Source organism: Camponotus vicinus, unplaced genomic scaffold (genome assembly GCF_025532165.1).
Source record: "Camponotus vicinus isolate PSW18456_S1 unplaced genomic scaffold, iyCamVici1.0 SCAF_8, whole genome shotgun sequence".
NCBI classification, from domain to species: Eukaryota; Metazoa; Arthropoda; class Insecta; order Hymenoptera; family Formicidae; genus Camponotus; species Camponotus vicinus.
In genome coordinates this window covers 2,928,579-2,951,343 of record NW_028141980.1, presented here as the reverse complement: position 1 = coordinate 2,951,343, position 22,765 = coordinate 2,928,579, and positions in this window count along the sequence as shown.

Here is a 22,765-nt window from a genome sequence, read left to right as displayed (position 1 = left end):
TGTCCAACACAGCGAATTCCCAGAACGTGATAGAACACGACTTTGAAAACATAAGGGACCCGTGAGTTTCACTTTTATTACTCACAGGTGAGACAGGGTTTCTCTTTTATTACCCTTCGGACCAGGCAACCCTTTAGCTGAAATTTTATTACACCCCGACCTCTCGGGACAAGTTCCATTTTTCATACTCATTCAAAATCTCAAATAATATTTTTGCGAAAGATATGATGTACATATACATTTGTTCACCTTTATTAAATAAATAAATGTTAACTAGTGAATAATCGAAACCTGATATAGTCGAATAAAGTTGTTAGACCATTATAAGTTATCCGACATATTCCACCCCTCTAATACAAACTATTATAAACTAATAAATCGCCCACATATGAATCACGAACAACTGCGTGTCGAGATACTCCACCGCCTCGCGAGCATCCGCTGTACATACATTTCCGGATTCGCACATAGAATCCACCTTACTCCTTATTGCACCTACTGTTTCACTAATTCGAGTAATATTAATAAAGAACCCTACGCATATTTCAACGTCCATATAGCTATAGACAGCGCTACCTACAACGGAGTTCACTGCATCGTATGTTCGCGTAACCTCGCTAACTTTTTTCCTTTTGATTGCGACAACTGCATCGCTGCATATATTAATTTTGCCCGAGAACTCAGACAGCGAAATATAAATTATTATTCTCTCCCAGACCCGATCAAAGTTTTTGTAGACGGCACTGTCCCCGCGAGCTTTACTGTGCGAGATTTTCCGTAATGGTCGCACGATAGCCGGATACCCCCGCCAATAACTCCTACAGTCGACAATATCGATCGTCAATAATCCCTATTGCCGATAACTCCCCAGCAGTCGGTAACGTCGCTTCCGCTCCTAACGCCTTCGGGGCCCCCTTGATTCGTTTTTCCCTCAGAAAAATCCGTCGCTCGGGTTGCCTAGTCGCAGGCACTCCCCAGGGCCTCTGCCCCTGAAATAAGCGACCCGTCCGGCGCAAGGTCCGAGTACTCGTAGGAGCCGCGACCCCGTTGAGACGTAACAACACATACTCACGTAAATTGGTTTGTTGAATTTTACCTCGAGTTTGGGCAATTCCACAGCGATTCAGTTTTCCGAAAAGACGCTTCTGCTGTGGAAATTTGGTTTTGCGGTCATTGCCTCTGCACCGTATCGTCCGTTCCACTTTGTTAATAATTTTACATCAACATGATTACGCACATTTTCCATTGTTTTACCAAATACTGCATTGTTCATCAGTTTGTATAAATCTTTTTCGAAATCGTTTTTAGCCAATGTTCTAAAATGTGTATTTAATTCTATATAATTTCGAAGCCAGGGAGATTGTGAAAACTGTAAGATTCGCTGTATTTTTGTTATACGAAGACCGTGACGCGTACACTGCTGCAGGTTGCGGTAGTGTACCACGTAACGCTTCTTATCGTATAACGTTGCGAGCAGCTTGAGCTCTCGCTTGCCAGGTGGTTTGTCGCGTGTCGGGCAAAACGGTAGGTCAGTGTGCGCATCGTGAAGATGTTGCGGGTACTCGAGATCGACTTCGAAGATATAGCCTGTATACGAATCTAGCGGGATCGATGATACGTCAAAATTGGACACGTCGTCGACCCATCGAAAATCTGTATAGGGCAACGGCTGACACATTGCCCATCCGTACAAGTTATTTACATCGAAAAACATCAAATACGACGATGGTTTCGATGGATCGTACGACTCCATGTACTTGTTACGAGCGTATCTGTTGGAACATTAACTTAGACCGCCGCGTATACCACGTTCGATAAATATAACCATGTCGATATCTGTAAGCAGCTCGAACGTAATTTTCGTATGTTTCAACATGGCGTCCCACGTGTATCCGGGGAAAGTATAGTAATACGCGGGGTCGAGTCCATAACTTTCGATACATTTATCGCGAAAATTTTCAAAAATATCGGCTGATAACAAGACATCGATTTTAAGATATAAATCGCTATATTCGCCTAGCGTTCGAATGGAGAATCGCGTCCAGATGTTTTCGGCGTGCGCGTAATCGCTCTCGGATATAGTTTCGCCGGTCAAGGAACTGTAAAATGATTCGCGCGATGGTAAACACGTATCATGCAACCTGTCCACAGAGTCGATGTATTCATACGGAAAGACACCTTTCCGTGTTAATAAATTGAAATTTTCAGCTGATAAATTTTGAAATTTTGACTTTAAAATTTTGAGCTTATCTTTATCTAAAAATGATGCTAATTTGTTAAGACTCGATGCAAGAAATTTGAATGAATCGATAAAACGTAATTTTACTTGATTTTTCCAATTGTCTTCCTTAAGGTCAACATTTTTGGTAAACGATATATATTTTTCTTTCGTTATTGGAAGTAATTCGACTTTCCCTTCAAACGCCGTAGCTATATCCTCGATAATAAAATGTGCATCGTAACCGGATAAATTGTGAAAAACTATGGGAATACAAAAAGATTCTTTATAATTTAAATTACAATGCGCGGGACCTCTGTACCGCCCGGTCAGATGATAATTGTAACGATGCACCCCCGAATGCATCGTTTCCCGGCGAATACCGGCCGGAAGCTGTCGCCCGACGAACATCGGTCGGGCAATGGCAGAGGCGCTGTGCGCCCATTTTTAATAACGTAGAAAATGACCGGGTAGGGACTCTCAACTATTGAGACACTGCCGTCGGGAGCCGTTACCGGCGGCTGAGAACCCGCGTTCGGCACTTCGAACTCCCCCGGGCGGATCCGAACCGCTCCGATTTTTACCGCCGCTCGGTGGGGATAATTACCGAATACGCCGGCGCGGGTAAGCCAAGTATAAAACGGGCTCTCGACGGCACATACAGACAGATCCTTCCGATCCTTCTCAACGAGCCGAGCTAGTCTGAAGGCCAGCAAAGCGAACGAGAAAATCCTAGCGAAATCCAAGAGCCAGAAGGTAGTGAGAACGCTGCCTCTACCGATTGATATCGGTGCTTGCGGGATCGCCTCCGAACCGAGATCCGAAAATCAGGCGTCGCGCCTATCCCGGGGTGGAACGAGAGCCGCCTCCGATGCTTGCTAGCATCGCGACGCCTTCCGAAAACCCGAAATCCATCAGGGGAAAATTAAAGGCAAATCCGAATATCGAACCGGATTTAAAGCCGAACAACTTAAAACCGAACAGCTGAGCGATAAGAACCGCGCCAAAGAAACGCGACAAAAACGCGCCCGACGAGCCGCGAGAACACGATAGCGCGCCGTACCGGGAATCCGACAAGTGCATCGCGCACACACGCGCCCGCCTTGCATTACACACACACACACGTATAGCCTTATACACACACACGCACATTGTATTATACACACCCACACGCATAGCATTATACATACACACACACACACACACATTGTATTATACACACGCGCATACACTCGCACACATTGTATTACATCCACACACACACACACACACACACACACACAGAGCTTAATAAATACACTTATTTTTTTACACATATACACGACTCGTTATTCCGCTGCTACCTGGAACCGACGGCTATCCGTAAATAAAATAGACTTAATAAATTACGCGAGATACGGGAAAAACCGTACGTTACATTGGTAATAATGATCGCGTACGCGTGTATCGTCTTGCGCGAACGGTTTTTCGCATATATGACATTGAGTAGCGTGATAAAATTTTTCCCATTCTTCGGACGTTAAATTTACTATAGGGACATTAGTGGTTAAAATATTTTTTACATGAATCGTTAAATTTTTAAGGCCTTCGACGAACCATGAAACGCAATCGACACTGCGATGAGAATAGTACGCGGATAACGATTCGTCGTACGAACAATGTACATAATACGCTATACTAAATACCCGATGGTGCTGGTACGCGTTCTCTTCTTCCTCCATTTTGGTTAAAACGCATTCCAAGTCGGCGTATACGATGAATGGAAGCCGCTCCTTCCGATTAAAGTTGTTGAACTCGAGCCACTTGTCCTTATCGCTCGGTAATCGGATAGCGCAGTCGTTCGTCTTTTCACAATCGACAATATGTGACTGCAACTTGTCATCTGAATTAAAGTAATGTAAACATCTGTAAAAGAAAATTTTTTTAAAGATTTAAACAATTATAATTATATAAATTATAATTATATAAATTATACCTACCGGTCACAGATATATTTCTTGTGATCTTTTTTGCTCAGTTGCGAGCTCACGAGCCGGGATAGATTCATTATCCAAACGAAATGTCCAACGTTGTTGCCGTCTTCCACGTACAACAAGTTAACGTGCTTATCCCGCTTCTGCTCTGTCAGTCGTAGTGGAACAATGTTCTCGCTTTCGATGCTGTAGACGTTGATCGAAATATCGTTGACAAGTTCAAATTTCTTAATTTGATTTACAGTCACTGGAAACTCAATGTCCCAGAGATTCAGCACTGTCGCGTAATGCGGATACGAGGATTCCCGTTCCGCGTTCCTTTCGGCGGGGTATAAGGCGGCGACCACTGCCCACGCGAAACACGCATTGTCTTTTGATTTTATGTTTATTACCGCTCTTTTCATCATAATCTCCCGCGGCAATTTAATGTGACATCCCGCGCGCATAGGATTATACTTATTTATATTTACAGTCAAATTCTGTATTCGTGACAATGCCCACCCGCTATCGCGTTCCTGAAATTCTTCCAGCGATGCTAGAGTGGGCTCGATAACGCTGCGCTCGAGCCACTCGTGTAAATCGGATGTGCGAAAGAGTTCACAGTTTCTCGTATTGATACTTTTATTTGCACGCTTATCATCCGACACAAATTCACCATTAAACACAGTATTCACTTTTACACAATTGCGTCTTCTTATAACGTCTTACACTTGCTCGATCACGATGTCTTTGGCATCCTCGAGAAATTGAGGTTCGATATAGTTTGCGTTAATCACAGCATCGGTCAGAATACGGTTATCGAACGCGGTATCGATCTCTCGCCAAACGAGTCTTTCCGCGTTATTGTCGCCGCTGTAATCACCATCACTGGGTATAAACCGTCTCTGCAATCGAGTTTTTGCACCTTCGAGTCGCGCGATTTTAACTACCAGAGATTGTCTACTTCCGATCGAGAGTCGCGGACGCTTGACACGACTGTGTTCTTCGAGCTCTTTAATAAATTCCTCGCAACGCTGCAGCCATGCAAAATACTCGCCCAAGGTGGCAATTTGGCGAGATTGCTCTACCAGATCGCATTCAGTCTGCTCGATGTTTTCCATTTTTTCCTGTCTTTTTCACACTACGTCACAGTTTTCTACAGAGCACTTACACGTGATTTTTTTTTATCCTCCAGAGCATCGACGACATCAAGTTTATAATCATCAAAATATTCAGAATCAAAATACTCAGCGTGCACAGTATAATTATAATTATAATCATAATTATAACAGAACATGCTGAAATTAATTTTTTTTTCACGTTGCTCGCACACTTTATACAGTCTTATTCAATGTTTTTATTTCACAGCGTGCAAATTGGACACATATTACACGGAAATGTTAGATACAACGGACAATTTGAGCAAAATCGTCCATCCATTGCATCCAGTGTTTCAATTTTATGCTTTCGAACAGCATACATCATTTGGCTATCCACGCCTTGTAATGCAATCATGCACGTAGCACATACAGCTAAAGCATCACCCGTGGAATAATAATTGTATATGATACAAAATTTTGTACTACGTGCGTTTAGAGCATTAATTTCTGCAACAGACACTATTTTCTCTCTGAATTCCGTGGAGTTTTCACTACAGTCACTAATGCAATCAGCAGATAATGCTTGATCTTCATCTACGTCCATTTTTATACGTTAATCGTGCAAAAATCTTTCTAACAGAACACCGCTATACTCTACTACAACCGACGTGTCGATGCGTTCAAATCACAATGACTCGATGCGCTTCAATCCTCCTTATGTATTTCGTATAAACCTTTCTTATCTTCATGTTCGATACATAATATTTTTTTGTAATCCCTTTTTGGAAAACTTTGTCTGATTCTTTCTTATCTTTGTGTTTAATAAATAAGTATGGTGTATCATAATAATCATTTATTTACATTTCAGAAAGACGCGTATCACCTTTGCTTATATGAACGGGGGGGGGGGGAAGCAGCCGAATATCGGCGCTGATACGTTGCAATTCGTCCTAGGAAAAAAAAGGAGATGATTCTGAGTCCCAAGATCCCATCCTCTTCAAATACCACTGTTCATATTGTTTATACCGAGCGTAGAGAAAGACCATGAAGGGATCACTAATGGTCAATATATATAGTGGGTGTAAAAAATATTTGTACACTAAAAATTTTTCCAAGATTTTGTTATTTAATTGTTTTGAAATATAAAATGTTATAATTTATGTTTTTATTCTTTTTTAAAATGTTATTAAGAAAAGAAGAATTTTTAATATAAACAAATAATTATTTATTGTTACACAGAAATAAACCATTTTTTGTGAAAATTCCTAGTGTACGAATACTTTTTACAACCATTGTATCTTTGTGCAAGCGCCGCACTAGTGTAACCCTTCCAGTTTTGAGACCTTTGTAATTCCTACAGCGGAGAGTAACATTCGATTTCGATCTGAGTCGTGTATTGTCCGAGAGGAGAGTAACATTCGATTTCGATCTGAGTCGTGTATTGTCCGAGAGGAGAGCGAGTTTAACCGTGGTATTTCTTTTTCCGTGTGCGATTATTCCTTACGCTGCATAAAATGGATTGTATTATTAATTATTCGTTTTGGAAGAGGAGTTTCATAGACCTCTTATTTTTTGTAATATTAAAAGTGGCATTCGTCTGGAAGGTAGGTAGTGTTTTTGTGAAAAAAAATTGTGCGTATGTGTATGTGTATTTTTAATATATTATTTTATAGTTCCCCGATGATGTCGATATTCCTGGTTTTATGAATATCGAGCATCGACGCATGGTGCGGGCAGAGCGGTGGAACGCGCGACATGATCTCGCGGAGGAATGGGGCGACACTCCGGAGGGTCGCCAAGAAGACGAGATCAGTTGGAAATATTACGACATCTTTAATCTACGGCGACTCTTCGGAATGGAAGATCTATATGATGAAATACATGATATAGTAAATGCGCAATACGAAGAAAGAAGAAGAATACGGAAGGAGGAGGAAAGAGCATGGTTAGAGGAACTGGGCTGGCCGCACTTAATAGCTCCAGGGGGCTGGCAGCACTTAGTAGCTCCAGGGGGCTAAGGTACATATTTCTTTTTACAATTTTCTTTTATTATTAATTATTAAGATAAAATAAGTCCTTTTTCTATTTCAGGAGCGGTCTCCTCTATCCCTGCGACCTCCATATTATATTGGATATTTTTATATACTTTTATATTTTTAAAATTTTTTAAATATTAAACACACACACAACAAATGTACATGCACATTTTAATAAACTTATAATTCAAAAAGAAAATTGTAATTATTTACACGCGTACCTTTCCTTGCGTTATTCTTCTCCCATCCTTTGCGCTCTCTCTCGCGCTAATTATAAGTCTCGCTATCATTCTTTCTCTTTCGCACGCGATATTATCGTTCTCTCTCGCACGCGTTATCTTGCGCTATCACTTACTTACCTTTGCGTCGTCCTTCTCGCACCTATTATATTGGGGGAGGGGGAGGGTACCGCGAGAGCTATTTTGTTTGCGAAAAACATGGCCCGACGCGTTAGTCTCGGCCCGAAGACCCAATCCTCTTCAAATACCACCGTTTATCAATCGGCTTACGTAATATTGTTTACACTTGCGATAAAAAACATCCAACACAAGCGTCCCCCGCCCCGCCCCGCAGCCCCCACGCCAACGAAATCCCCTCCGTCCCGCGTGACGTCATTCCCCCGCGCCGCTGAGATCCCCTCGCGCCTCACTCCCCCCTGAACGGATCTGAGTTAGAACCGGCCTTATATATCTACTTATATATATATTTAATAATTAGAGATTTGGCTCAAGTAATCAAAAAATTAAAAAGAAAATGGCATAAGAGCCAACGCGCGGTAGTTGGAGCGCAGAGAAGCAACAACACTTCTTTCTTTTTTTAATATTAATTTATTAAAAAACACATTATAATAACAAAAAACGAACGTTTCGGATCATCTTTTGATCCTTCTTCAGCGCGATGTTAACAATATATATTACAGATAGTGACGCGTTACATTAAACGAATTTGTTTTCGACGCGTAGGTGACGCTAAATTGCATCCCGCGGAGGTCTAGTAAGCGCTCTGCTTCCAACAGTCAATTAAATATATTATAGTTATGCTATGCGACGTCACAGCAGATCTAACAAATCGAGTAAAAATAATAAAATAAATACCGAAAGATATTACACGTGAATAAGCTTTTTTGCTTAAATTAATAGTTAGAAGCATGGCTCACCAGATTCCGCGCTTTTTACAATTAATAATATAATATGCCGCTGTGCGCCTCATGTCGATTCGAGATTCGATGACGAACTGTATAAATATGTCCTCGGTTGTCAGGACGTAAACATGGATTCAACCAAGGACATGCGCAGTTGACTCAACGATAACAAACATACCGACGCGTGAACGAACGCCTCATATTTCCGATAAATTATAATCGATTATCGTCGCAAATGTATGATGCAAGCCCTCTGTATCACTCTGCAAGTTCAAGCTATTTTTTTGGCGCTTGATAAACAGCATTTCAGAGACAAGCCTTTTGCCCAATGAGGACTCCCTGTCCAAAATCTCAGATTCTTCCCAATTAAAATCATGACCGAATTCCAGTCTGTGAGTCCAGTCTTAGTTATAACCGAAGGTTGTGACGTATTTCGTCGAATGTGATTTCGGTGTTCAGAAATTCGTTTTTTTAACTGTCTGCTAGTTTGGCCGACATATGACGCATCGCAATCATTGCACGAGACTTTATACACTACATTGTTACACGAATCTTATGGCATTATGTCTTTATGGACCTTGACAAAATTACGAAGTTTATTTAAGCCAAAATAAGAAACTCCCGTGTCATGATTGAAGAAAAAATATGTAATTTGCAATTAACAATTCCATATTTTTTCTTAAAAACAACTATGTGTTTTCTTTACACCAATTGATTCCTCTCATTATTTTGTACGTAAAAGTATTAAGGTAAGATAATCGAAAAATGAATATTTTACAAGATATTTTACGGTTTATGTAAAATTAAGAAATTATTTCAAGCCTCATAACTCAAAAAGTACTTAAAGAAAAGGTACTTAATTATAGTGTTTTGAAAAGCTCTCGAGATAAGCTACAAGAGTGTGCAAAAATATATAGGGTGTTCCATTTAAAAAAATTGAAGTGACCTTCACGTGACCTTCAAATGACTCTTCAGTGTCAAACCAATGATACCATCTTATGGCCCCCTCGAAACCATAAAACTTTTGTCTGAAACATTTTTCTCTAAAATGCTTTGTTTCCGAAATAATTGCGTGCGTTAATTAAAATGGCTCACCCTGTATATATATATAATACATTTTTTAAAATCATAAATATATATATATATATATATATATATATATATATAGAGTATCTTTTTTAAAATCATAAATAAATTCAGTATTCAATTTGCCAATTTTATTTTATATATATATATTTTATATATTTTATATTATATATATTTTATATATATATATATATATATATATATATATATATACATACATATCAAAAGGCTGTAAAAGAAGTGAACAGCTGTGCCTCTCGTCTTCACTGCCGGTATGAAGAAGACAGAAAACAAAATATATCTGTCCTCCTCTATACTGAAGCGTCGAGCTATATACAATTTTTGATAGCTGCGTTATTCCACGCAATTGCCTGTTGCCAGCGTCTCGAAACTGGCAACGCTGTTGTCTGTTGCCAGCGTCTCGAAAGTGGCAACACTGTTGCCTGTTTCCAGCGTCTCGTTACTGGGATCGTCAGTTGTCGTCGTGCCACGTCGAACTGTGCGTCGAACCACCGAACGCAGTACAACGATGGGAAGACGTAAGTATTTTATTTTATATAAATTATTTAGAAATAACAAGTTGAGAGATATGTAAGTCGTATAGATTACGTTGTATAAATTATAATGATATAATATATAATCTCTTTTGCTTTTCTCGTTCTCGTATCTTTTTTAGGTTATGAGCACGCATGCATGCGACACAACAATTTACGTATGTCGTAGACGTAAGTAACGCACAATTTTTGGCATGTCATAAAAACGTGCTACAATAGAAAGTAACGATTGTAGCACGTTTCTACGACATACGCCAAATCTTGTGAATGGGAACGGCGTAAAAACAAGAAACATTTTTATGTCCCATCTGTTTCCGTCCCCGCACCGCCCGCAAGTGGATACATATCCGTACCATCCGCAAGTGGATACGTCCCCGCACCGCCCGCAAGTGGATACGTCTCCGCACCGCTTGCAAGTGGATACGTCCCTGCACCGCCCGCAAGTGAATACGTCTCCGCACCGCTTGCAAGTGGATACGTCCCTGCACTGCCCGCAAGTGGATACGTCTCCGCACCGCCTGCAAGTGGATACGTCCCTGCACCGCCCGCAAGTGGATACGTCCCCGCATCGCCCGCAAGTGGATATGTCCCCGCACCATCCGCAAGTGGATACTTTCCCGCATCGCCCGCAAGTGGATACGTCCCCGCACCAGTATACATGCCTTATCTTCCTCGCTATTAAAAAAAGGTAAACAAATTTTTTTTAAATGAATTCAGAAAAAATCCCGACAGTACCTTGTAAGTGTAAGAACAAATAATTATTTTTTCCTTTTTTTAGCCCAAAATAAATCACAATATCTGTTTTTGAAATTTACAGATTTAGAGACCATCCTGACGTCGCATGGAAAGATGTTGTCTGGTGGGGTCATATAAGGCATCCTAATTATTTGGGTGACATAATGCAATGGTCTATTGCAATTATTATGAGTTACATTAGGTCTGTTCGTTTTGATTGAACTGGTTGCACTAGTTCAGAGTTTGTCTTTTTCCTTCTAATGTCGAACAAAAAAGATAACCTCAGCAGCTCTGAACAGTTCAGTCAAAACGAACAGACTTATTATATCGTATTACGCGGCGATTTGCTGTACACATGGGCGTCCGTAGGATTTTTTCATTTTTAATTTTTGTGATATTTATTATTTTATTTTTATTTATTATTTGTATGAAAAAATGTGCTTTTACTGATTTCAAGGGGGACAAATTCCCTCTCTTGCCCCCTCCATGCGGACGCCCATGACTTTACAAAACGTTAGCTTATATAGCTGTAAGAGATAATAGACATTGTCAGATGCGGATATGCATGGGAGCAATATTGTTTTCGCGTGAAGTACATAATCTTCAAAAATTAAATATTTTATATGTAAGAGACTGTGCCTGTAATATCGAGCATAATAAATTGATAATACAAGAAAGAAGTTTTATACTTTTATACATATACACTCGCGTTCAAAAAATAGGGAACGCTTTTCAGAGGCCGAAAAAATGGTCATTTTCAACTGACTGTAACTCGGCGAAAAATAATCACAGAAAAAAAACTAAAAAAGCATTTTGAAGCTTAAACCTTCGCCTTTAAGATGCTTTAGGCGATTTTTCAGAAGATCAATTTTTTTAAATTCTGTACTTCAAAGTACGAGGCAAAAAATTTTATCAAAAAATTATACAAGTTTGACGCTTTCCAGCTCGATAAGAAAATTTTTTTCTAAAACGTTATTCAAATAGTAATAAACTACAACATATTCTCTACAGTTTGCTTTTTTAAAAATTGCCGTATGATTTTTTTTTCACCGCGTTATCGGACTTTGAAAAAGAAACGTGTTTTTCAGGAGAATTATCATAGCTCGCTGAAAAATGCCGTTACGGAATAGTTTAAAAAAGCATTTTGTAGAAAAAAGTGTATACCTTAACGTCTTGTAGATTATTTTTTGCAATTTTCTTCATTCGCTGTTCGGCAGCTGTGTGAAAAAACCATTGTTTTGTTCCTGAAGCGCTGTTTTTTGACACTCTGCAGTTCCGTGGAAAATTTTTTTTCGAAACTTTTCGCTCCAGAACTACAAACTGCGTTATTTCCCCTGCAAAGTGCTTTTTTTAAAATTGTTCTACGATTTTTTTTGACCAAGTCACATTACTTTGAAATAATCTATTGACACGATACATTTTTCAGACGAATAATGTTTACCGTCCGCATTAGCATTACCCAATGTGCACCACGTGGAGGTTACCGATCGGATTTTGCACATCGTGTGTGTGTGTACGCGCGCGCGCGCGCGTGTGTGCCCGTGTGCATTCAAAATCGCGTATTGCCTCCTCTCTGCTCTATCACGGCTTGTAATCGCTTTCGCATGTTTATGCATCTCTCGATGAAGTGCTGGGGAATTTCGCGCTAAATTTGCTGCAAATTTTCTTCCAACTCCTCTGAAGTACGCGTTTTGAGCAACAAGGTCAAACATTCAGTATTTCGACGATCTTTCTCGCGTAATCAAGTGAAAATTTTTCGAAATGTTGCGAAGACATTTGGAAATAACGCAAGTCGCGCAAATAATTGCACTTTTAGAAACGGGTATAAGTACACGATTTGTAGCACAAAGATTCGGTGTTTCGATTTCCGTAGTAAACAGAGCTTGGAGCCGATATCTCGAAAGCGGAAATTTTGAGAGACGTGAGGGCAGTGGCCGTCATCGATTGACAACATCTCGGGATGATAGAGCAATTGTTCGATACACTTTGCAGAGGCGCACAGTAACGGCGAGACAGATTATAAGTGAGAATCAAAATCTGAACAACGTTAGCCAGCAAACAATTCGTAGACGTTAGTAGTAAGACTAAGCCGGTTCTAACGCAGGGGCTCCGAGGGGGGGTGAGGGGCGAGGGGGAACCGTGGCGGGGGGTGTGACGTCACGCGGGGGGGGGGTGACGTCACGCGGGGGGGGTGACGTCGCGGGGGGGTGACGTCATGCGGGGGATGATGACGTCATGCGGGGGATGATGACGTCACGCGGGGGTGATGACGTCACGCGGGGGGTGATGACGTCACGCGGAGGATGATGACAACAACGTTAGCCAGCAAACAATTCGTAGACGTTAGTAGTAAGACTAAGCCGGTTCTAACGCAGGGGCTCCGAGGGGGGGTGAGGGGCGAGGGGGAACCGCGGCGGGGGGTGTGACGTCACGCGGGGGGGTGACGTCACGCGGGGGGGTGACGTCACGGGGGTGATGACGTCACGGGGGGGGATGATGATGTCACGCGGGGGATGATGACGTCACGCGGGGGATGATGACGTCACGCGCGGATAGGGGCATCCGCGGCGCGACCGGTGGACGAGGGGGTCCGCGCGGGGAAGAGGGATCCGCGGCGCGAGCGATGGACGAGGGGGTCCGCGCGGGTAGGGGGGAACCGCGGCGCGAGCGATGAACGAGGGGGTCCGCGCGGATAGGGGGGATCCGCGGCGCGAGCGATGGATGAGGGGGTCCGCGCGGGTAGGGGGGATCCACGGAAAGAAGACGGTGGTGTGAGAAGAATAGCGCTACGTGTGGGAAAAGGATAGCGCTAAGTGTGTGTGAAGAGGACAGTGCAACAAGGATGGCATCAACGTGCGACAAGGATGGCGTCAACGTAGGACAAGGATGATGCATTGTAAGATGCCACATAGGTGGGAGCAGGACGACGCAAAGGTAAGTGAGTAAGTGATAACGGCGAGCTTGTGAATGAGAGAGAACGATAATAGCGCGAAGAGAACGCATACGAAAGAGAACTATAATATCGCGAGAATAACGTGTGCGAGAGAGAACGATAATAGCTAAGATAACGCGTGCGAGCGAGAACGAAGATATCGCGAGACTTACAACTAACGCGAGACTTATTGTTGGAACGATAGCGCGTACGAAAGAGAGAGAGAACGATATCGCTATACTTACAACTAGCGCAAGAGAGACGCAAGGGATGGGAACGCAAGGAGAGGCGCGTAAATAAATACATTTCTTTTCAATACTAAATATAACATTTATTTTAAAATGTGTGCGTGTATTATACAATTTGTGTGTGTGTGTGTGTGTGTGTGTGTGTGTCTAATAAAATAATAATATAATAATATAAAATTTAAAATTTTAAAAATATAATAAAAATATAAAATTTAAAAAATATAATAAAAAATATATAATATATATATAAAAAATATAAAATATAAAAAAAGATATATAAGGGGGAGGGGGTGATGCGCCGGGCTAAAGGCAGGCCGCTCCTGAAACAGAAAAAAAATGATGTGTTAATAGAAATATATTACAATAAGATTTATAAAGAAACACTTACATCTATCGATCCATTCCTGTTCCTCCACTCCTCTTTCCTCCTCCTGCTCCTGCTCCTGCACCTTTTCCTGGATCCAATTTTCCTCTTCTTCTATTTCTTCGTAGGGCTCTTCCCCGAAGAGCCGCCGCAGGTCGAAAATATCTTCGACCTGGCGACTCTCCGGGGTGTCGCCCCACATATAGGAGAAGTCCTCCCGCGCCTGCCGACGCACCGCCCGCACCCACTGGCGGTGCTCAATATTTACAAATCCCGGAACCACTTCATCCTGGAACTATATCAAAAATATTATTACACAATTTTTTTTTCACAAATTTTTAACAATTTATCATGAAAATGATACTTACGTTCCACGTGAAAGTCATGTTTAACACGACGATGCACAAGATGTCCAACAATTTTGTCTTCCAGTCTTTATAAAACTGAAGAACGCAATCCATTTTTTTTTTTAAATTCAACACGTACTTCTTACTCGCGCACTTCTAAACTCTTTCTGATGAGAGAACGAGGTCCCGGCACGAGGTTTTATAGTAGAGATGTGGCATTATCACCATATCAAAAACGCGTCGTAAGACAAAAGTACGGTCCCATGAAACTCAGCATGGTATATAATATAATATTAATATTATCATATCGCGACTTTGTGAGGAAACAACGAGGTCTCGACACGAAACTTTAGAATAGGGACATATCATTATCGCTTTACCAAAAACGCGCCGTAAGACAAAAGTATGCATGATATAATATAACGCTATAATATAATGCGTCAACCCTGCTCGAAAGGTCATTGAACGGAAACGAACGACTGTCGAACGGCTATCGAACGCTCGTCGAACGGAAACGAACGCCTGTCGAACGGTCATCGAACGGAAACGAACGACTGTCGAACGCAAACGAACGCTCGTCGAACGGTCATCGAACGGAAATGAACGACCGTTGAACGGCAATTGAACGGCTATCGAACGGTTGTCGAACGGAAATGAACGGTCATCGAACGGAATTGAACGCTCGTCGAACGGAATTGAACGGTAATTGAACGGCTATCGAACGGTTGTCGAACGGTAATTGAACGCCCGTCGAACGGAAACGAACGCCCGTTGAACGGAAATGAACGGTCATCGAACGGAATTGAACGGTAATCGAACGGAATTGAACGGTAATTGAACGCCCGTCGAACGGAAACGAACGCCCGTTGAACGGTAATCGAACGGAAACGAACGCCCGTCGAACGGAAATGAACGGCTATTGAACGGGAATGAACGCTCGTCGAACGGTCATCGAACGTAAAACTATATTCAATTATCAAATACACTCGTCAAAAAAATTATCGCAACACGCAATTAATATTAAAATTTCACCTAAATTCAAATAAGTGTATCTCCGCGAAAAATTATCGCATTTGAAAAATTTTTTTTTTGTTTTAAAGGGTAAAGTCTCCACTTTAAGAAACTTTCGTTAAATTTTGATTTCATTCTCTCTCCCTCTCTTCATCCCTTTAAAAGTAAGGACGTGTTTTTTTTTTTCAAAAAATTGCAAAGTTTGACGAACTCTATGGGGTGTACTAAATTTTTTTCGTCAATATCATCATAACTATCATAAAATATGGACTTTTCTTTACAAGTTTAAAAAAAAATTGAAGCCCGTGCGATTTTCTTTCGCGGAGTTACGGCGTATAAAAATTATCTATGCATTTTTGTGCAACCGCCAACATTTGTATTAACCGATGGGCACCACGGGGACCACTCCACATAGCGTATCGCTGTCATTCCGGGAGGTAATAAAATTACGGGATTTGTGCGTTTATATGTGGATATTCCATCCCTAATTTTCGTTTAAACGAAGAATTTTTGTTTTCCGAATGAACAACAGTATTTTTAATACTGTGAAGTTTCGTACGTACTGAAGTAAGTACTTACAGTACATAATTTCACAGTACTGAAGTTCTTACAGTACATAACTTCACAATACTGAAATTCACACAGTATACACTGTGAAGTTATGTACTGTACTTACTTCAGTACGTACAAAACTTCATAGTATTAAAAACACTGTGTTGTTCATTCGGGAAACAAAAATGCCTCGTTTAAACGAAAATCAATGTGCGCAAATTATTGCTCTTTTGGAAGAAGGGGCAAGTCAGGCACATGTTGCAAGGCGAATGGGTGTGCATCGGGCCTCAATCTCTCGAGTTTGGGCTCGTTATGAAGAAACAGGCGGATTTCGTCGGAGAAGAGGACAAGGTCGAAGACGAGCAACATCAGCTCGAGAAGATCGTCTCATCGTAAACGCGGCAATACAAAATCCAGTAATAATTGCGCGACAAATCGCTAATGACATTCTGCCGTACAGACGAATAAGCGATCAAACAATCAGGAATCGTCTGCACGAAAGAAACTTCAGTTCGCGAGTTCGTGCTCAAGTACCAATGTTGTCTGTGGCTCATCGACGTAATCGTTTACAATATGCACGCAGTCATCAGAACTGGACTGCAAGACAATGGAACAACGTATTGTTCACTGACGAGTCGCGATTTTGCCTCTTCGGTTCTGACAGAAGAGTTCGTGTTTGGCGTCGTCAGGGACACCGTTTTGAAGAGAATTGCGTCGAACCTGTTCGAGCATTTGGTGGTGGTTCAATTATGGTATGGGGTGGAATATCCACACATAGACGCACAAATCTCGTAATTGTACCACCTCCCGGAATGACAGCGATACGCTATGTGGAGGAAATTTTGCGTCCTCACATAATTCCGATGCGTCGTCAAATGGGGCGCAATTTCATTCTAATGCAAGATAATGCTCGCCCACACACTGCCAGGATTACAGTTGACTTCTTCGAAGAAAACAACATCGAGGTGTTACCACATCCAGCGATGAGCCCGGATTTAAATCCCATCGAACATCTGTGGGATATAATGGCAAGAAGGCTGCGTGATTTGGAGAGGCAGCCAACCAATCTCCAGCAATTGGAAGCAGCTCTACAGCGAATTTGGTTCGAAATTCCGCAGGCCACAATTAGAGCTTGCATTAATATGCGTGAGCGCCTGCAAGAGGTCATCCGAAGACGAGGCGGAAATACACATTTTTAAATACATACAACATACATCCCTTTTCCAACACACACACACACATACACACACACACACACACACACATACATACATACACACACACACACACACACACACACATGATGGGCAAAATCCGATCAACAACCTCCCCGTGGTGCCCATCGGTTAATACAAATGTTGGCGGTTGCACAAAAATGCATAGATAATTTTGATACGCTGTAACTCCGCGAAAGAAAATCGCACGGGCTTCAATTTTTTTTTTAAACTTGTAAAGAAAAGTCCATATTTTATGATAGTTATGATGATATTGACGAAAAAAATTTAGTACACCCCGTAGAGTTCGTCAAACTTTGCAATTTTTTGAAAAAAAAAACACGTCCTTACTTTTAAAGGGATGAAGAGAGGGAGAGAGAATGAAATCAAAATTTAACGAAAGTTTCTTAAAGTGGAGACTTTACCCTTTAAAACAAAAAAAAAATTTTTCAAATGCGATAATTTTTCGCGGAGATACGCTTATTTGAATTTAGGTGAAATTTTAATATTAATTGCGTGTTGCGATAATTTTTTTGACGAGTGTATTTAAATGTTTTATCATGTACCACAATGTAGTATCGAAATACAATATCTGTGGCAGCTGTGTCACGTACGGAAACACGATACTGCACACGTACATAGATAGAGATGAGGAAAGAAAGGAGAGAATAAGAAAGACGATAAAAATATATTACATCATCAATTTATTATAAATATGGATTCGATGAATCATGATGTTTCAACCACCAATTATAAATCTTAAATACATTTTCTAAAGCGCAATTTTTTACATGATTTTCACAACGTACAGTATTCTTAACATCTAACTTATTTAAAGAAGCTACATCCTCATAGTCTGCATCCAAAGTTTCGATAATCACATCGTTTCTCGCATCATTGTCCAGTTTATCGGCTAGCCATTGCCGTTTTTCATGCCCTTTAACGTACACGAGAGGTGACGCATCATCATCCTCCCCCGTTGCACCCATCACCGCTGTCGTAATTAAACGTTTCGATTTCCAATATGAAACGTGTCCATCATTCCACGATAATCCATGGTGATTTTTCATCAACCATAAAACCTGACATCTCTCAGATTTTGTGAGCATGTGCCATGGTTCGGGACATGTAAAAATGTAATGAGAAAGTATGGATCCCTTTCTCAGAACAGCAGCTTCCTTCACGACAAAATTTTTCCCAACGATAAATCCTTGTTGAATCCACAAACGTTGGCACAGCCATGATGACAAGATCCGATCGCAGACTGATGTCGATCGTCAAACATCTCAATCTTTTATATTTTTTCATATGCAATGGAGGGGATATTTGCTGACTTATGTAATTTTGCGGACTACATTGGTCAATGGATTATATTCGACAACCCGATCGTGCAAGATGAGACAGTAGGCGGTAGTATTCGCCGGTATATTTTCCCTGCATTCAAACTCTATTCTCACGTCCACGGTAGCAGTTTTGACTCGTTGACAGACTCGTTTTGTCGCGAGCAATCAATGACCGCGAGAGGACCGCAATGTAGAAACTTTGAAACAGTTAATAGCGTTGCATTATCATCGCATCCATAATAAGATTTGCGAAAACGAGAGTACATGTTGAATAGGACGGCGAATCTATTTTTTTCAAAATCTAAATTTAAATCATCATAGGGATAAAATTCCGTGTTTAAATAGAGTTTAACGTTGGTCAATTTGCAGTCATCGAACAATGTAACATCTTGTGGCACTGAATTCTTTTTACCAGTTTGCAGTGCAAAGATCACATATCGTGGTTTCTCTAGCTGGGAGGCGGCTTTCACGGTCCATGAATGCTTAGTCGTGCTATGCAGCAGAGGAAATTCATATAGATCCCAAGATCTGAAACTCATGTTCAAGTATCGTCCGCTTTCCAACATTCGCAACATCGACAATTTATTAATCTCGTTCAATATTACATGAGGCATACGCCACTGTATCTTGAGTAATTCAATCTCAGCTTCCGACGATGGGTGTCCGAATAGACAATTATTATCGTTGCGCGAACGTATCAAAATCAATTCGTGACGAGCATTAATCACAACGCGTTTATAATCTTCGCAAAATCCCAGCAACATGTTGAGCGGTACGCAATAGTTGAAATAATTTTTGTCACCGTTGTACGTCAAATCCCACGCAGCGTTCTTCAAGTTTATACTTTTCTGGTGCGTTAGAGAGACATAATTTTTGAGCGTCGAAGTTATTCCAACATTTCTGTTGCGATCAATCTCTACTCCATCGAGTTCGTATCGAAGCTCATCAAACATGAATGCGGCGCAATTGTTTCCCAATACAACCTTCATTTCGTCATTCGCTTTACGCACATTAAACCTTCCCTCGATGTAAAGAAAGCTTTCGCACGGTAACGTGTACAAATCCTGATGTTGTATAAGTATTCGTATCTCATCGCTGTATCCAAGCGTCGTATTGGCGTACGGATTGTACGTATGAGTCTCAATCTTGACGATGCGATCGTCAAAGATTGGCTCACCTCCGATATTCAAAATATCAATCATTCTTTTCGTATGATGAATCCCAATGATTTTAAAAATTCACGATTCAATGCGCTCAGCTTCTTCTCAACGGCTATTTTATTATTGTCACCCGATACCGCAATAGTATTGTCCCTCGTAAAAGTATTGTCTCTCGCGTGCTCCGTTTCGTTCAGCACGAGCATACTATGTTTCTCGCCGCCGTATATGCAATCTTACGGTAATTTCCTCTCCTCGAAAATCGAGCAATCGACCTCTTTGATCCACAATACGTATCGTTAAATCCGTAATGCTCCGTACGATGATCGGCAGATAAATGATCTGTGCCGGCGTTTCCGATATCTTATATCCTGGTGGTACGCTCGGTGAAAATTCATGTATTGTGTGTACGCGCATGCCATTGCTGTACGCACCAGTAGTCACGTTACATTCTATACGAATAATATTTACGTTTATAATATTAACCGGTTCGTCCGATTCGTACCACTCGCGAGGTTGCAATATACGATTCGATGAGAATCCAAGCAAGGATCCTACATTGTCGGGTTTGGTAAAGTTTATTCTGTAGGCACATTTGATTTCGCTCTTTAGCGTGCTATGATTGGCGCGGAGCGCTATTGGATATTCCTCATCATAATCGTTTTCAACATCTCTGGAAAGGTGTTCATCTTGCAAAATTGCGCGTTTGAGATAGTCATTTATAGCGTGCAATTCGTACGATCCTTCGGGAATCGTAATTTCTTTGTCGTCGTTGCCAAAGTAAAATTTATTATTCGAAAAATTTACGTTTGGAATCATATGATAAGTTTCAAAATCCGTTAATCCAAGCTCGTAATCGGCATCAGTCAAATCTATAGCGGGAAAATAGCTTACAGCGAGAGCGCTGCTTCTGCCAGTCAACGTAAGTGTCAGTGACATGTCGAACGAATACTGAATCGTGACGATGGATTGTCAGGCTTTAAATTGATCGTCGACTGTTTGAAGAAATTTTAAACACAACTGTCCACAGATGCTCTGATTGTAACTTTGATAAGATGCATAATTGTATTCAATTTTCACTCGTCCGAAATATCGCACAAGTTCCTTGGGTGGTCGAAGGTTTCCAAAACTGTCGAAATATACGACACGATCTCCCCTCTTTACGTACGCTACCCAATGAGTACCGGGACCATCAACGTCATCCAAATTGACGATACCGCTCTCGTTTCGTCGTACACCGCTTATTGGTAAATTATTGCGCATGAAAACACCTCTAAAGAACGGTATGTGCATACGTTTCGCCAATTGTTCCAATTGCACGTTAGTTGTCGCACCCATAGGCATTTTTAATGTTTTTTCGACGTTTTTTTTTTCTCTTAGACTTTGTTGAGAATCCCTGTCCACGCTTGTACGGAGCGAGATAAAGTCCGCGACCTTCCATAGCGCGATTGTGACGCTGCAACTCTTCCAGCTGACGTTGCACCGCCTTGCTATCGTTTACCGCCTTTGCGATTCCCGCCGCACCGCCGGCCAAAGAACCGACAACTCCCAACAATGGTAAAAGTGGTAAAATACCACCGCGTTTCGCTACTGGAAGTATTCGTTTTTTCCTCCTCTTTGTCGTCGATGGCTTTTTCATCCCCATGCCGAGTTTTGTCTTTGCCTTCATTGCCGCCCAAACAGTCGTAGCGGCTGCTCTTTCGCCAAGAGTCGAATCCCTCGCGGTAATGCGTTCTCGCGCTCTTGCAGCTAGTATGCGATCCGCGACGTGTCGTTGACCGAGGTTGTTGCTTCGTTGTTGACGCTATGCGTCAACGATACATGTCATTCGGTCAAAGTTCTCGGTACCGAAATGTCGATTAATAAATTTGGATTATCGCTCGGAACGTCGAATAATTTGTACTATCAATGGAATGGATTATTGAGAAATTACGTTCGCGATAACGCTCTCTGCCAGACTACTACCGGCTTTGACGCAAGGTCGCGCAAGATTCAACGTGTAGCGCAACCGGAAACTGATACTGACGCCGTCAACAAACGATACGTGGATAAACTTTTGAGAGATCGACAGGGAGAAATTGAGCAAAAAATTATCACGCTTGAAACACACGTGCAGGCGCTACGAATAATGATGGACGAGATAAAGAATGTGCTGAGATATGCAACATCTGACTCGACACAGTAAACGAGACATACTAATATCGCAATATTAATTATGCCTCGATCAAACGTGCGAAAGAAGATAAACACCTCCGAAAAGCGACAACTTGTCGAGGAACTACATGCTCCGGCGAGAAGAAATTTTCCACGAAGACGCGTCATTGTACGCGGATACGACGATCTGTGGCAGGCGGACGTGGTCGACATGCGTTCGTATTCTCGACTCAAGGGTCATAAATACATACTCACAGTTATCGATGTGTTGAGCAAGTATGCGTGGGCCGTACCGCTCAAGAGTAAGAGCGGAAACGAAATGTCCGAAACGATTGCAAAGATTATTGGAGACGATAAAAGGTGTCCGAAAAATTTTCAAACCGACAGAGGAAAAGAATTTTACAACGCGAGTGTGCAGAAACTCATGAAGAAACACAACATTAATCATTACTCGACGTATTCCATTATGAAAGCCTCGGTCGTGGAACGATTCAACCGTACTTTGAAAAACAATATGTGGAAAATGTTTACGCTCAACGGAAATTACAAATGGATCGACGAGCTATCTCGACTCGTTGCAGAGTACAATACGCGAAAACATCGCACCATCGGTATGAGACC